We start from the raw sequence: 18,065 nt of genomic DNA, 5'->3' as shown, positions 1-18,065 counted from the left end.
GTGTCATCTGCATATCATCTGACCAACCATTGTCAGTCCTGCCCTATCTGATGTCATAAGGACACACCCCTTTGCATCAGGGTTGCCCCCCCCTGATACCTTGGGGTATAAGACACCGAGAACCCATCGACCCTACCGTTGGCAACAGAGTTGAGTATTCCAGCTGCTTCCTTCCACTGCAAGGTCTAGCCAAGTTCAGCTAAAATAAAACCTTTTCGCAGGCTTGTCTGTTCGATACTGAAGATCATCTATAAATGGCTGTCTTACTAAAAAGTTACCATTTTGACAGGTGGCCCACGGATGCCATCTCACACAAATAAAGTGTAAGATCTGTGTTAACTTCAGCTCAACAGCGATCTGGGTACTCTTAGGATAAAACAAAAGAGTGGGATGCTAAACCGATAGATTTACAGCAGGTGGGCACAATGTTGACAATAGGCAATGAATCTAAAGTCTGCTGCTCTCCAATAATGCTCAGACAGAGACGCTTCTGCACGGCTGACTGGTGTACATGGTGCCATCTGGATTGGCCAGCTGGTTTTGAGTAATTATCGGAGGCCATCTGGGGATAAAGTGAGCTCAGTGCATTACGAACAGGATTTTGATTATGCTTGATGGAATGGGTCAAGAACACTCGGTATCTGTAAATAAGGAAGTGATAGCATCTAGTTAAAACTTTGACTTTTACGGAGTATAATATGTGGACCTTCAAATTAATGGGAATGGAACCAAAGAGATTGAAAGGCTAAGAGTGAGCTACTGCACAGCTACTGTTTTTCAGAGCACGGAGAAGTTACTTTCCTGGACTACGTCTCCCAGAACCCCCTTGGCAGCATGCCCTACTCCCTCAAGGATAACATTCTGAGGTAAGTGGCCATTAGCCTGTCTTCAAATACAGAAGACAAACTCCTTCGGGTGGAGAGGTAGCCTTAAGACAAATTCCTGAGCTGGAGGAGCTTTTAGGCTGCTCAGGGCAGGTGCCGAAAACAATTCACATTTCCGTTTGAGACTTCTTCCTCCAAATCTGTGGCTTTATTCTCTGAACCAGAGGACATTGGCCTGAGGGAAGGAGTAAGCCATATGTGACCTGTGGGCTGGACTTGCTCTCCCAGAACCATTTTTGGAGCCCCAACACTTCTGCCCTTCTAGCACCCTGAATCATCATCATCATCATCATCATCATCATCATCATCATCATCATCATCATCATCATCATCATCATCATCATGGGTTATCAAGTCAATTCTGACTTATGGTGACTCTTTTCAGGGTTTTCTAGGTAGAGAATATTCAGACGTGGTTTTAGCATTCCCTTCTTCTGGAGGCATCCTTGGACTGTGAAGCTTGCCCAAGGCCACCCAGGCTGGCTTTTCTCCCTGGAGGCACAATGAAGAATCAAACTCCCAACCTCTGGCTCAGCAGCCAGATACTGACATCACTGAGCAAGCCAGTCAGCTCTTCAAACATCCCTATATTCACTTAAAATTTTTATCTTCTCTGGATTTTTTTTTTTTTTTGGACTTAGGAAGTCCACTTGTATCTTCTTAGAGCATTTTTGCAATGCTTGGAGGGGCCACCAGTTTCCCCAACACGGCATAATTTTTTAATTCAGCAAGCATTTTTCTAGCTAGAATTCTAGTGACTTTAGCCAAAACATCCAAGTTTTCCAAGGAGTCTCTGAGTAAATCCCAATTTATTTCTAAGAGTCCATATGAAATGACTTACATGGACACAACTAGATACTGTCTCTGTTCATTAGGTTCTGGGCAGGATGCCTCTCTAAAAAAAGACCCAACAATGATTGTCTCGTAATGCTTTGCAGCTGCCATGAAGCTTAGAAAGTTCCACCCACGTCCTTCTCTGTACCCTGAAGCTCCTGTGAGAACTTGGATTCTGGTAGCTGTCATGAAAAAAAAAATCCCATACCTATCTGGAACTGCTACTTCCTTTGGTCTCTGTTCTTTCACTCTCATGAAGATACTGTGCTCTGACACGTTCTCTGAAAAAGTGTCAACCTGTAGAAGTCCAGCAACTTCTCTCTGATAGGCCCTTACTGTGGACATAATGGAGATGGTCATGAGAGCTCTGTAATGTGCAACCACTATCCACTGATGTTCATATGCACCATTTTGTTTTCCCTCTTGGAATTTTCATTCTTTTAGAGCCACAGTAAGCAACCTGGTTCCTGCCCATTGTTTTGGACAACAATGCCCACCCTGCTTGATGGGTCTTGTGGGATCTGCCATAGAAATAATCTGGAGGGTACTACGTTGCCTATCCTTTTTCAGGGAATCACTTGGATGTGGGAGTGACTTCCTTCTGGTTTGTTTGCTTTTATATTTTCTGAAATGGTGATTTGCGTCTCTCTGTTACTTGAAGACGAAGATAGTCTTAGTCATAGATCTGCAGAGCTGGAAGGGACCTTCTGGATCATTGACCGCCTGTCAAGGAGGCGCAGTGGGGAACTGAACTCTCAACCTAACCCCTGAGCAGGAATTATTCTTTGACTTGGAGCATATGCATCTTCATCATGGGCGAGGAGCATAAACCTTCTTCTGAACATACAAAATTGCCCCAAGAGCCAGAATTCTGATTCATCTAGTGCTTCTTGGAAATTTAAAGGCATGTGGTTGCTTTTGTATTCATCCATGTTTTGCTGTCCGGCTGTGGAAATCAGCTATTATGACAGGGGCTCTAGAAGTGGCTTTAATGTCACATCTTGCTTTACCTTTCTGGGTTGTTTTTTAGCTAGAAATGCTAGGGACCCATGGCCTTCTTTGTGCAAAGAATGTCTTTGGTCCTTTCTGGGAACTTTCAGACAATTGTAAAGAAGCACAAAAACAGGAAGTGCAAGTCACTCTCGTTTCCTGTCCGCTGTGTTGTGCACTTCCTGTTGCTCCTCTCCAGAAATTCAAACTTCCAAAGGATATAGAAGAAGAGTAATTTTAAGTTAGGTATCCTTCAGTCTCGAAAGACTATGGTAACGTGCTCTGTATGGAGGACTTGGAACAGCATCTAGTGTGGCTGAGGAGGCCAATTCGAGAGTGACTATCCCTTCCACACTGAAGACAAATCCAATCTGTCCCCTGTCCAGCTCCCAGATTTTGCTGCTTTTGTGACTTCCTCTTTGCCTCGGCCTGCTGGACAAGGGTCTCTTCAAATTGGGAGAGGCCATGGTGCACTGCCTGCCTCCAGGCTGAACGCTCAGATGTCAGGGTTTCCCATCTGTTGAGGTCCATTCCTAAGGCCTTCAGATCCCGCTTGCAGATCTCCTTGTATTGCAGCTGTGGTCTCCCTCTGGGGTGATTTCCCTGCACTAATTCTCCATACAGGAGATCTTTTGGAATGCGATCATCATCCATTCTCACAACTTGCCTAAGCCAACGTAGACGTCGTAATACATGCCCATATTTCCATTCCAGGTATTTGTTCAGGGAAGCAGGAGACCGTTTCACTGGCGTACTGTGAATATTTGCAGATTTAGCTGTCATAAGTGCTCCATCAAATGTTTTTCTCTCATGCATTTCAAAGGTTGCATATGAATTCTCAAACATTTAGAAAAGTGCTGGCAGATGGTGACATTTACACTGAAGTCCTTTCACAAAGAAAGAGTCTGATTTCCACTCAATTGGTAGGGTCAGGATTTCACCGGGAAAATTGTTTTGGTATGTAATTACAGAGATTATGACAGCTGTTTGTAGTAGTTTTCCCTCATGCAGTATTTGAGAGCGCTGAATTTTCACCATTCTGGCTACAACTGGAACAAGAATCCGTTTATTCCATTGAGAAATGCCCATCATCATTTGCTAACGCACACAGTTAGTACCTCTTTTTACTGGTTCATATTTCCAGGAACCAAACCGCATTTCTTGGCATGTTGATGATATCCGCCATTGGTGATTGGCCTTGTTAACCGTGCAGACAATTTTCAAATTGTTGGCCATGTGTTTCGTTATATAAAGTGAGATTTCCAAGAGGAATCTTACCTCAGAGAGTTCTCCTTGCTTCATGCCACAGATTTTCCCATTTCTTTCAACAAGCCACTTGGTGACGGTAAACATCATTAATGTCTTGTCTCCTCTCCTAGTCAACATTTGGATGGCACCACTGAGGCAAGTTTGGAGGTGTCTTCAGGGGCCTTTTGCCTCACCAGTATGTAGATGGTACCTGCCATTCTATCTTCCACCCACATTAGATTGTTCCTGCAGGGTTACACAGGCAGGGGGCTTAGCCTAGAGAACTAGACTAGAGAAAATGGCTCTCTTTGTCACATGCCAAGAAAAATATATTGCCAGAGTGTGGAAATTTATTGGCTTAAAAACCTGCAACTATGCAGGGGATAAATGTTCAGGGGTCCACCGAGCAGAATTAGCTTCAAGTCTCCTCACAGTAGACCACTCCTTATTGGTTAATTATGCATCTCATATAATGGATAAGACCTGTTGATAAATATCAAAATACCAATCATCTATATTTGGATTCTAGAGCTTCACAATTCTTGAAATCTCTAGACATTTTAAGACTATGTATAACAAAGTCATTCTTATCTGCAAAAAATTATGCAAGTCTTTGTTTACTATCTGCAAATGGGCGAAGAGAACAGAGGAGGATTTTGTGCCCATTGGGTGGTTGGGTAGGGGTGCAATTCTCTTTCCTCAGCTCCAAAACCTGGAAAAGTTAAATACAGTGGTGCCTCGCTTTACTATGTTAATTCATTCCAGCGAAATCGCTGTAGAGCGAAATCGTTGTCAAATGAAATTAAAAATAGTTCAATGCATTCCAATGGGCTGAATACCTGCTCGTCCAGCGAAGAGCCTCCATACGGCGGCCATTTTTTGGAGCCTGTAATGCGAGGAATCCATCCCTAATACAGCGGGGAGCCATTTTCTTCATCCTGTGGCCATTTTGAAACCCGACGATCAGCTGTTTGCTGATTGTTGTAAAGTGACAAATCGGTTCCCGAAGCAGGGGACTGATCATCGCTAAGCAAAAAAACCCCATCTAAACATCATGAAGCGATTGCAAAAGCGATCGCAAAAACTTCAACGTTAAGCGGATTTGTTGTAGAGTGAGGTAATTGTCCAACTGGGCACGACTGTATCTGGACAATAATTCCCAGAGTCCAACCTATTTTTCCTAGCTTTACATACTGAGCAGTGCCAGTCAGCTGCATCTAACCTTTTCTTTTCTTTTTTTACAGTGCCACGGACCTATTGCTACTTTGGGGAAGATGGGAAGGTGGTTCAACTGAGCTTCCTAGCCCTTCTTAAGAAGTTAGTGGAACCTGCAGGTTTTACTAACTTCTCCAGGACCGCCTTTACAGGTGAGGACCTCCTCCCTTGCAGCTCCCAGGCTTCGGAACTCCCTCCCATAGGAGGCCAGGCTGGCCCCACCTTCGTCAAGCAGGCCAAAACCTTCCTCTTTAGGCAAGCTTTCCCTTGGTGACTGGCTGTTTAAGAGAAGCTTTAAAATGGATGATTGTACCTGATTGCTTTGAATGTGTTTTTGGTGCTGCTTTTGTCTGCCATTTCTTAGAGTAGTATTTGTTTGATTTTGTGTACTTACTGTTTTTAGCTTTAAATACTGTCTTTTAATGATGTAAGCTGCCTCGGGTCCTTCTTAAGGATGGACAGACAGACAGACAGACAGACAGACAGACAGACAGACAGATAGATAGATAGATAGATAGATAGATAGATAGATAGATAGATAGATAGATAGATAGATAGATAGATAGATAGATAGATAGATAGATAGATAGATACTGTATTTGCTGGCGTATAAGACTACTTTTTTGCCCTGAAAAACATGCCTCCAAGTGGGGGATCGTCTTATACGCCGGGTGCACTTCTGTTGGGATAGACATAGCTGCCCATAGTGGCATTCTGATGCTCGCCCGGTGCCCATAGCAGCCTCCCAATGCCTGCCCACCTCATTCTACATACCATACAGTATCACGCAGTATCCAGCGCGACCATGGCAAGCATCAGCAGCGAGACAAGGGTGCCAGTCTTTTCAACGTGACTGGCCCATTCTGCTCAGTGGGAAGCAGCGGCACTCCGCCCCGCCCCTTGTCTACGCAGAGCTCACACATGCGCACTTGCACACTAGTGCCAGTCACAGGGAGATGCAGGGGTGGGGCGGAGGTGCTGCAGTCGCGCTGCAGCCATACAATGGTGACAATGAATAGCACCTTTTATTTGGTGTGTGGAAGGTGTTCAGAAGAGGGGGTAGTCTTATATGGCGAGTATATAACAAACTATATTTTGAGTGGAAATGTTGGGGGGTCGTCTTATACACCCAGTCGTCTTATACGCCGGCAAATATGATAGACAGGCAGGCAGGCAGGCAGATGATAGATAGATAATCTGGTAGCCCATGATATGAAATTCCTGCCTATACCTCTGGAATGATGCAGCCTGTGAGAGTCATATCCCCACACTTTGATCAGAGATGATCATACATGGTTAGACAGGCAATTACTGTAACTTGCTTCTTAGGCAGCTGCCAGTTCTAAACTAAGCTGCTCTTATGGGGGAAAAAAACAGGAAAACAAAATCAAGAAGTGTCATAGTTTTCGTTTTATCCAGGAGCCATTTTATACCATGCAGCGCTAAAGTATCTGCCTCCAGGCTGAGCTAATCCATTCCGGGTGCCTTTTAACTACGAGAGTCTACTTGGTCTCCAACCATATGGTATTATTTGTTTAGCCTTGTTCTTCTCCATTTCAGCACAAGTTCTTTTTCTTAATTAAAAGAAAATTACACCAGGGTTCTCTGGCAGCTGCTTGTGTTTCCACAGAGCTCTGGGGGACCATTCCAGCTTGGAAAGGAGATGGAGGAGAGCAGTTAAGCATGCCTTACCCCCAATCTTTCCTTGTGTGTGTAGGGGGGGGGGAAAGAGAGAGAGACAGAATGACTCAAGCAGCTTCAGAAGCTTTTGCACATTCCCTTCTTTGAGGGGCCCCAGTTGCTGATTGACATCACCTGGATTTGGGAGCAAACTACTGAAATGATAATAATTTTAAAAAGCAGAGGGCTTTCCCACAGCTAATTTTAAATTTCTGGACCTAAAGCATCATTAGTTCTTGAGCATTGTATCATTGACTTCAAAGCATGGTGAATCAGTTCTGCATCCTTTGGAAGATGTCTCATTTTTTTCTGATAGGGGTGCTTTGGGCATGTACCTCAAAGACGTTCCTGAGGGCACTGCTAAACATTACAGTGGAGAGGAGATGAAAGAAAGCTTTGCCCATGACTTAGCTTTGAAGGTAAAGGATTGAGAAGCATATATCTCCCTCTCTGGGCTGAGACATAACTAACATGAGCAGGGCATGTGGCATAGGATGCTGAGATTTAGAGGGCACCAAACGTTACAGGAAAAAGAGACATGGTAGTGCTGCGGGTTAAACTGCAGAAGCCTCTGTGCTGCAGGGTCAGAAGACTGGCAGTCGTAAGATCGAATCCACGCGACGCAGGGAGCTCCCGTCGCTCATCCTGGCTCCTGCCAACCTAGACATTTGAAAGGATGTAAAAATGTGGGTAGATAACTAGGTACCACCTCGGTGGGAAGATAACAGCATTCCGTGTCTAGTCGTGCTGGCCACGTGACCACGGAAACTGTCTTCAGACAAATGCTGGCTCTACGGCTTGGAAACAGGGATGAGCACCGCCCCCTAGAGTCGGACACGACTGGACTCAATGTCAAGGGGAACCTTTACCTTTACCTAAACGTTACAGTTGGAAGAGCAACATGTCTGCCCACTAATATTTGCTGCCGGAAGGGCATGACCTTTCCTTCTCCAAGTGCGTATACTGGCTCCAGCCACTCTCCCCTCAGCAGATAAAAAAATAAAAAATAAACAGAACAGCTTGGTACACAACCCAAGGGGTCACCATGCATTTGGACCAAGCTATATGTTCCCCATCTCTCAATTTCATCCCCGCATATACCAATGGTTCCCACATGGCTCAAGTATAAATCATCATCATCTGATATAGAATACCAATCAATGTTTTTATAATTTTGATCGATTCTATCTGGTATTTTTGAATAAGGATAATAATCATCTTCATTATCTCAGAATGGAAGAACTGGGAGGGAATCCTATGGATAATTGAGTTTAGCCCCTGTCAGGGAGAGTATGGACAGACTCTAACTCTTTAGCCATGATTACAGTTGTGGATGTGAGGCTTTACTAAATGTGGAGTAGAAAACCTCCTAGTTCAATTGCTGACTCACACTGTGCAACATTTTCCTACCTAATACACTGTTGGAGTTTAGATGACAACAGTAAAGTAGACAGGAAGACAGTCTATCAAGGGCCAATGGCTTGTAGCCTTGAAAATCTTAGCCATAAGTCAGAATTTACTTAATGGCACATTATTGTTATTATTATTATAATGAATACCTGCAATTTTTTCCACCGGAATGTTGAAAAGACAGGCAGCTATTGCTAGATTCTTTGCTCTTACATTAGAGTGAAAAGACTAGAACTTTTTGGTTCACAACAATATTTGCAAAACCTTCCGGGTTTTTTGTATGTCAAAAGCTTGCATTATGTACGGAAAGCCTGCATTTTGTACAAATTACTGGGGTTTTGAGGGGTGGAATCTCCCACACACTTCCACAAAAGTTTCACAAAAAGGCGACCAAATACGATACGTACATATATATCTTACAATCATACCCAGCAGGGAGAAAACTTTTGAAATTTATCATTATCAACTGTGAGAACAAACTAAGTGAAGATTTACACCCCTGCTTTTTTTTTAAAGTGATTTTCTAAACTCTGCCATAAAGTCACGTTTTTGGCCATTTGGTTTTTTAGCCTTCCGCGGTTCCACATTTAAGGCAGCTACAGTGTTTTGAACAACCTTTCTTTTAATCGTTTGTTCTTCGTCAAGGACATAACAACTGTCATCTGATTATAATCTCATTAACCCACAGCGGCAGGCAGTTTGTTGATAAGCTATCGCTGTGATACGTTGCATCTTCCAAGAAAAGGAGGTATTTTAAGAATTTCTCTCATCTCTTTTCCTGATTTGGACTAGGCCTTCTCAAAGATTTTATCGTGGAGAATAGCTAGCAAAACAGCGGCAGATCCACAGCTTTTAAAGACAAGAGAGAATTATCTTTCAACATCACCGCCTGCCCTGGTGTCCTTCATAACCGAGGCTGGAGTTTGTCCCATTCATTTTAGCAGAAGTAGATCAGAATAGTCCTCTATGCTGTTTTGCAGGAGAACCCCCCACTGGGGCAGCCCAATCTATCATTTGGAAACTCTGATCACTTTTGCTCTCAAAGCTGGTCCTGGCATTAACCCTAGGGAGGCAATGGATTCATATAGTAGGAGGCTGGTGCTGCCCGCAGTTGGAACGGTCTTCCAAGCAGATTCTGAGAACTCTTGACACTTGTAATGCCTCTGTAGCTCAGCTGCTTTTCTACCGAGATGATCAAGAGGAGTGAGTGGTAGTGGCAGCCAGAACAGTAGCAGTGGCAGCAGCGGCAGCCAGGGCAGTGGCAATGGCAGAATGGCCCGCATATAACACTGAAGAAAGCACAAAGCTACTGTTGTTGCACGAAGGCCATGGCTGTTCCATGATGCCTCTATTAGTTGGGCTGCTTTTCAGCCTTTCTCTCTCAAGAATGCCCGTCTCCAATGCAGTCCTTCGGTCTGAGGCCTCATGGCCCAAAACATACAAGCCTGTGCAACTGTAACGGTTCTACGGGACTATTGGCTTACTATTGATTAGAGTTGGACACTAGAGATGGAGCTATTCGTATTTTGATACGAATAGGAATATCCCCACACAGCTGGAGTCAACGAGGGTCCAGCCCCTGGGGACAGACCGTCCATTCACATGTCTGCTCCTGCCGCCAGCCCCACTCTTCCTTCCAATCACTCTGGAATGCCCAGTCGGCTAGCCACTCCTGCAGGAAGGAGGGAAGATGCATCTCCCTGCAAGGCTGAGGAGTAGCTAGCCAACTGGGTGCTCCAGAGTGATTGGAAGGAACAGCGGGGCCGGTGGCAGGGGCGGACATGTGAGTGGATGGTCCGGCCCCAGGGGCTGGACCCGATTTAACTCCAGCTGTGCGGGGGTATTTGTATTCATATAAAAATACAAATATCTCCATCTCTAATAAGTACGAATCTGAAAAATGGTGGTTCATGATAGTTTGTGTTTTGTGGTTAGCCAATTGGAAAAGCGAACGGGTTCGGTTTGGTTCTTCCTTCGTGTCTGGGGTTGTTGGGCTACTTTTTTCTGTTGTGCTGCTGCTAGTTTGGCAAAACGGGATCCCTGAACTGAACCACAAACCAACCCAGTTTGTTGTTTTTTCTGATTTGTATTTGTTGTTGTTTTTTGGTGCCAATCTCTATTACTGATGAATCTTGCAAACACAGTTTCACAAAGATGCCTGCAAGTTAGGTAGAACTCCCAGAATAGAGAATTAGTATATCTGTAGACTAGTTAATCCAAAAATTCCATTGTTAACTACTATCTAGAAAAAAAATATCTACATTGTAGATAATATAGGATGTCCCTTCTGTGTTATGCCCATATGGGGTCCTGGATCATTTAAAGTGCTGTGCAAATGGAGGGATCCACAAATCAAAGGAATAGAACACGGACATTTTAAATAGCTACTTAGCTTGGTATCTAATAAAGCTAATACTAATTTTAATAATCTACCGAATGCACACATAGTTAGGCATGATGGATTCCCCCAGCCAGCCCTGTTTAAATCAAGACAACATCCATAGCATGGTAAATTGCAAAAATAAATTACATTAGTTAAATCAACTTGTTGCAGTTTATGACACCTAGTTTAATTAAACTTCCTTATGCCATGTGAAATTTGCTTGATGGATTTTTAGAGCAAATTTCTACGGTTTCGAAGCAGGTCTTTTGCACAGCTGTAGCCAGAGACATTACAGGAAATCTGTTCTAGGCTTGAGAAGAGATCTGTAAGGCATCATTTAATCCTCGTGTATGAAGGTAAAAGTAAAGGTAAAGATTCCCCTTGACATTTCGTCCAGTCGTGTCCTCCTCAAGGAGGTGGTGCTTATCCCTGTTTCCAAGCCATAGAGCCAGCATTTCTGTATGATATGGCAGAGAACAAACCTATCCATTCTGAAAGAAATGAACCTGAGTGCTCACTGGAAGGACAGATCCTGAAGCTGAGGCTCCAGTACTTTGGCCATCTCATGAGAAGAGAAGACTCCCTGGAAAAGACGCTGATGTTGGCAAAGTGTGAGGGCAAGAGGAGAAGGGGACGACAGAGGACGAGATGGTTGGACAGTGTCATCAAAGCGACCAACATGACTTTGACCCAATTCCGGAAGGCAGTGAAAGACAGGAGGGCCTGACGTGCTTTGGTCCATGGGGTCACAAAGAGTTGGACACAACTCAATAACTAAACAACAAATTGTTTGATTTCCATGCTCTGTGTTGGGCTGCTGTTCATCAGTTGATGCTGGTTCTGTGCTTTCAGACACTGACCGCTTTAAAGAAATGTTCTTAGCCTGCTCTCTCTCTCTCTTTTTTTTTGTCATCTTTTGCAGAAAATGAAGCAGAAAATGGAAACAGAAAGACATCTTCAAGTGATTAAAATGGAGCATCAATTCACGCTCCCATTTCTGGATTTTTAAATTTTGCCACTGGATATCTTTGGATTTAACTATATAACTCTCCATGAAATGATCTGGTTGATAAAGGAGCATAAAAACCAAAAATTTGATCCATCTAAGACATAAAGGAACGTTGTTTTGAAAATAAGGAATGGTTAACTCTTTTCTTACAATGAAATCTCACTGTGCAGCATTCTTTTTTTCTTGAAAAATCTTCTGGGAACTGCTATCAGATTTCTCAGATGTTTTGGGTTCATTCTTTTTTCCTGGAAGGAATGCAAAGCTGCATAGTTGGTCATGGATCCATTCCATGGGTCATGGAATGGCCATGTTTTCTGTGCAGGTGTGACAAGGTTCGTCTTTAGCCGGGGGGGGGGGTTGGGTGGTAAAGGCGGGAAACAGGCGCGGAGGCGAGTTCGAGTCTTGAGAAATAACAACTTTATTAGCATGAACACTTAACTCCACTGGATCGAACGGATCCTTCAGAACTTCATCGGTTAACAGAGTATACTTCTTCGGTCTAACAACTGGCTGACACATCTCTTCATCTACCAAGGGGCCGGGCCAAACCGCTCGCGATCCGTCAAGGGTCTTAAAGGCGCACTCCTGACGGCGCATATGGTCCCACAGCAGGGGTGGCGGGCCCAATCCCCCTCCAGGGGTTTCTGTTGGAACTCGGGACCCGGGCGGATAACTCTCCGTCCCCCACCATGGTAGCCCACCGGGAAGACCGAGACCCTCCATTCCAAGGGTTCGTAAGTCCTACCACGACCGCTAGTTGAAGGAGGCTCAGGCAGTAGTCCTCCTCCTCCCGGTAAGCTTTGGGCACCTGGGGTCCCGTCTGCTAGGCTCTTGGCATCCTTCAGCCAATCCGTCTGCACCCCTCTCGTGGTACATCTGCCCAGCTCTCCTTCTCCCAACCAACTAAACTCCCGCGCAATTTCTCCTTCCCCTTTCACCTCCTCCCACATGATCAAGTCCATCTCGGCTCCGCCCTCATCCACCAAGCACACTTCGGTAGGCCTCCTCTGTAGTTCTTCCTCACTCTCTATTTCTACCAGTATCCCTTCTGTACAGCCACTCGCGTCTTTCGGGCTTTCTTCTTCTGGGGACGGCACACTGGGTCCTACTCCTTCACAGCAGGATTCACCTGGAAAATACATTAAACTCTGCAGAATTTGGCAGTTTGTGGCTTGAAACAATGGATGAAAAAATGGAAGATGAAATAAAGGGAAAACCAGGTCACCATCCCATTTTCCCAGGAAGCTGTGACATCTCAGTGGTGCAGAGGGACACTTTAACCGGAACTCTCAGCATGGTGAGACTCAAAAAACAGGCAAAAATGAGACATTTTTGCACCCACTCTTTCTTGGGTCCAAGCTATCTAAAAGACCACATCTCCTTCTATGAGCCTGTCTAGGCATGAAGATTATCAGGGGAGGCCTTTTCCTCAGTCCCATAACCATCACAGGCATGCTTGGTGGGGACACAGGAGAGGGCCTTCTCTGTAGCTGTTCCCAGACTCTGGAACTCCCTCCCACAAGAAGCCAGCTTGGCCCCATCTTTGCTGTCCTTCCTCAAGCAGGCCAAGACCTTTCTCTGCAGGCAGGCTTTTCCACTGTGCGCACCTGTCCAAGAGGGGGTTTGTATGGATTGCTGTGCTTTCTTGCTTTTACATGCACTTTTAGTATTGATTTGAATTGCCATTTTAAATATAATACTTGTTTAATTCTTTTAAAATATTTCTATAATTACTGTTTTTCGCTTTTAAATACCATTTTTAAAACGACACTTTGGGTCCTTTTAGGGAGAAAAGTGGTTTAACAATATTTTTGAAAGAAATAAATGAATTTAAAACTAATGGAGTAAAGAAAGAAAGAAATTAAAAAAGAAAGAAATTAAAAAAGAACAGAGTAAAGAAAGAAATTAAAAAGAAAGAAGGAAATTAAAAAAGAACGGAGTAAAGAAAGAAAGAAATTAAAAAAGAATGGAGTAAAGAAAGAAAGAAATTAAAAAAGAATGGAGTAAAGAAAGAAAGAAATAAATTAAAAAAGAATGGAGTAAAGAAAGAAAGAAAGAACGGAGTAAAGAAAGAAAGAAAGAAAGAAAGAAAGAAAGAAAGAAAGAAAGAAAGAAAGAAAGAAAGAAAGAAAGAAAGAAAGAAAGAAAGAAAGAAAGAAAGGATGGAGTAAAGAAAGAAAGAAAGGATGGAGTAAAGAAAGAAAGAAAGAAAGAAAGAAAAAGAAAGAAAGATCCACTATCTCTAAATTTTAAAATTGTTGAGAAACAGCCTGCATACAGTAGCTTGCTATTGAGTGTTTGCTACATAAAGAAAATATTCCACTTCCTCCCAAAACTTCACAGATGTAGTGGTGGGAAAGGATGCATGTTGGTTAGATGATGTCATGTAGTTACTTATCTTGCAGCATCCCTGTTTATGAACCTTGGCAACAGGATATGCTTGAACACCGACACTTTCAACCAACCTCCACTTTCTGGTTCAATTTCCAGTTCGATTTCTGCCTTCAGCATCAATGTGACCATCGACTTGATGCACAGTGTTAAGGGCACATCTATGGAATTTATGAGTCCACTTGAAATCTTGGGTGGAAAACCCATCTACAGTGGACCCTTTATGGAATTAATCTGTATTGGAATGGTGGCTGCAGGTCGAAAAGTCTTTAGGTCGAGTCTCCATTGACCTACAATGCACTGAAAACCGATTAATCCTGTAACCAGCCATTTTTGTTCTATTTTGGTTTTTTTTCTGGTCTGTAGGTCGATCCTCCGGCTGCAAGTCGAACCTAAATTTTGTGGCCAGAGAAGTCTGTAACTCGAAAAGTCTGTAAATCGAGCCGTCTGCAAGTCGAGGGTCCACTGTAATCTTTGGCTCTTCCCATGGAAAAATGGCCCACGGATTCACCTGTGGAGATGATGTTGATTAGAGCAGGTTTATGATGGGGTAGCAAACAATAACAAAAAAAAAAAAAAAAAAACCAGCCTAAATTCATTTCCAAATAGGAAGGTTATTATTATAATTTTTTAAAATTATTTACTGCTTGTTAATATTCTATGCAAGTAGCCTCGGGTGCTTGTTCTTAAAAACACACACAACAAAACAGTAATTTTTCATAGGCACAGCCTCAATAGCTGTAAAATACAGCTTTCCTGAGAAGAGCTTTGGAGCCGTGAATTATGATGCTTTTATTTTGTCAAATGGTGATATGCCCCGTCTTGCTAAGTCTGTTACTTAAATCTAGCACCAAAAAAAAGAGAGAAAGGAAGTGGTGAATTATGGGGCATTTTCCCTCTTAAGGGCCTCTGTTGATACACTTTGATACACCCAGAGCCGGAACCTAAATTACTAATGTCTAATTAAACTCTCCTCCCCAACTTCTTTTTTTAGCCAGTCATAGTCTAGAGATTCAGAACTGAATACCAAATACTGTTTTCCTCTGTCTTTCTCTCCTACTTTCTCCTTGTGTTAGAAGGTCATGCCCCATAAGGCCCTTTGCGACATCTTGCCTCAATATTTTGGTACGTGAATGCATTCTGATGGACAGTGGAGTTTGTTAGTTGTTGGATTTGTCCTGTAAGATGAAGTGTGTGGGACTAGCAATGGTGGTACCTCTTACACTGGAGAGAGAAAGGCCAGAAAAGGCCACACGGAGCAAGGATCTGCCTCATGACACTCCCCACAGCACCTAGTTATAATAATAGCAGAAGTCATCACCAAGCTTGGAATCCAGCATTTGTAGTTTGTTTGTTTATTTATTTAATTTATAGGCCGCCCAAACTACCCAAAGTTCTCTGGGCAGCTTGCAACAATTTAAATACAGTAAAAACAATTCAAATACAATTAAAATATACACTCTAAAAATTGGCATCAGGACCCACAGTTGATGTTATTTCAATTAAAAGCCTTCTGGAACAGGAAGGTTTGGACCTGGCGCTGAAATGTCATCAACGTCGGCGCCAGACGAATTTCAGTCGGGAGGGCATTACATAGTCTGGGGGCAGCTGCCGAAAAGGCCCTTGGTGTACAAGCTGTCCCTCTTACCTCCTTGAGGGACGGCTCTTTCAAAAGGGCCCCCTGGCTAGATCTTAACTGCTGGGTAGGTTCATAAGGAAGGAGGCGGTCCTTCAGGTATCCAGGGCCCAAGCCGTTTAGGGCTTTATAGGCCAAAACAAGCACTTCGAATTGGGCCCGGGCAGCAACTGGTAGCCAATGTAACTTAAACAGAATTGGCTTGATGTGATCTCTAGCAGCTCCACCACTCACCAGCTGTGCAGCTCAATTCTGGACCAGTTGCAGTCACCAGACCATCTTCAAAGACAGCCCCATGTAGAGCGCATTGCAGTAATCTATGCAGGATGTTACCAGTGCATGTGTAACTGTCATGAGACTCCAGGTAGAGCCGCAGCTGGTATAATTTCCGCAGCTGAAGGAAGGCGCCCCTGGCCACTGAGTCCACCTGGGCTTCCAAAGTTAGACTGGGGTCCAGGAGCACCCCCAAGCTGCGGACCCTGTCCCTTAGGGGGAGTGTAACCCCATTCAGGGCAGGGAAATGGCCCTCCAACCTGTCCGGCGAAGCACCCACTAACAGCACTTCTGTCTTGTTTGGATTGAGTTTCAGGTTATTAACCCTCACCCAGTCCATTACCAGGTCCAGAAACGGGTTCAGCACAGAAACCGCCTCACCTGGACTGGTGGAAAATGAGAGGTAGAGCTTAGTATCGTTAGCATATTACTGACTCCTCAGCCCAAACCTCCTGATCATGAGCCTCTCCGGAAGAGTATTGTCCTTCTTCTCTCTTGACAGCAACTGAAAGTAACTCTTTCGATTTTTTTTGCTGAACAGGAAAATAAAGAAGTACTTAGGAGAAAAAATTGGAACTGAAAGCATAACTATTGGAGAGTTAGTACTATAACTGTAACTAATTGCTTTTTAAACTTGATTTCCCAGTTGCTGCTTTTTGTTTCTGTCCGTGGAGTTTTCTTGGCAAAGATACTGGAGTGGCTTGCCAGTTCCTGCTCCAGGTGGACTGCGTTTAGTTGGAACTCTCCACTATGACCTGTCCGTCTTGGGTGTCCCTGCACAGCATAGCCCATAGTTTCTCTGAGTTACTCAAGCCCCTTCGCCACGACAAGGCAGCAATCCATGAAGGGGCTGAACTGGACCATAAGGAAGGCTGACCGCCGAAGAATTGATGGTTTTGAATTGTGGTGCTGGAGGAGACTCTTGAGAGTCCTCTGGACTGCAAGGAGAACAAACCTATCCATTCTAAAGGAAATCAAGCCTGAGTGCTCCCTGGAAGGACAGATCCTGAAGCTGAGGCTCCAGTACTTTGGCCATCTCATGAGAAGAAAAGATTCCCTGGAAAAGCCCCTGATGTTGGGAAAATGTGAGGGCAAGAGGAGAAGGGGACGACAGAGGATGAGATGGTTGGACAGTGTCATGGAAGCAACCAATATGAATTTGGCCCCGCTCCGGGAGGTAATGGAAGACAGGAGGGCCTGGTGTGCTCTGGTCCAGGGGGTCACGAAGAGTCGGAAACGACTAAACGACTAAACAACAACAACAACATACCAGTTGCTGCATTAGCATATATAATTCCAATTAGCACCTGATAATTAGCTGGGCAGAAGAGGGACACTACTCTTTTGACAGACTCATGATACACCAGTATTTATGTACAGTGCCAGTATTTTACATAGTGCTAGGTTTGTGGATGTCCATTGTGGTCTAATGGATGGAGTGATGAACTAGGACTCAGGACCTCTGGGTCGTAATCCCTGCCTGACCCCTCCCAAAATATCTCTCTTACCTTGAAAGCCCAGCTGGGTTGCTATAAATCTGTTCCAATGTGGCACCACATAATGTACCATAAAGTTAGACTTCACTAGCCTGCTCTTCTCCAGATGGGTTGGACTAAAGCTCCCATCATCCTCAACCACACATGGCTATTGGATAGGCCAGCTGGAGAAGATGGAGTTTATAGCTCAACACATCTGGACAAAAACTACCGCTGTTTTTTAATATATCCCTTTTCCCTGAACTGTTCCAAGAATGAGCAGAGATGAGAAAAATCAGGATTTTTTTGGGGGGGGGACTAAAATGGACAGAATTCCCAGTGGCTCTGCTGACAGCAATATTCTGGGAGTTTTTAAAGCCAACTTTCCCCATCTCTGTGAATAAGGAGAGACTGAAAGGTCTCCTGGACCTTTTTCTTTTCAAAGCCAATCATTTCATCTAATTTGTTTTAATAAAGTTGATTTCATCGATTTCATGATGCAGATATTTGCAGCATGCTAAATCCTTTCATTTCATTTCCAAATAAATACTAAATAATGGGCAGCAATTACTTTGCAGAGCCTGGAACTCATAGATTAAACATTATATGCGTGTAGAGTGAGGTACAATTGTACAGA

The 18,065-nt window shown here is 43.9% G+C and overlaps 1 long non-coding RNA gene across 1 annotated transcript; it reads left to right on the top strand.

The window, feature by feature from the left end:
- Nucleotides 1–11,004: 11,004 nt before the first annotated feature.
- LOC144588091 (uncharacterized) lies at nt 11,005–15,007 on the top strand. The gene is made up of 2 exons (XR_013543435.1): nt 11,005–11,975; nt 12,776–15,007. It is a non-coding gene; the product is annotated as an uncharacterized LOC144588091 (long non-coding RNA).
- The last annotated feature ends 3,058 nt before the right edge of the window (nt 15,008–18,065 follow it).

The sequence above is a fragment of the Pogona vitticeps genome, chromosome 3 (assembly GCF_051106095.1).
Source record: "Pogona vitticeps strain Pit_001003342236 chromosome 3, PviZW2.1, whole genome shotgun sequence".
NCBI lineage: Eukaryota > Metazoa > Chordata > Lepidosauria > Squamata > Agamidae > Pogona > Pogona vitticeps.
This window is presented reverse-complemented; position numbering and strand designations above follow the sequence as displayed.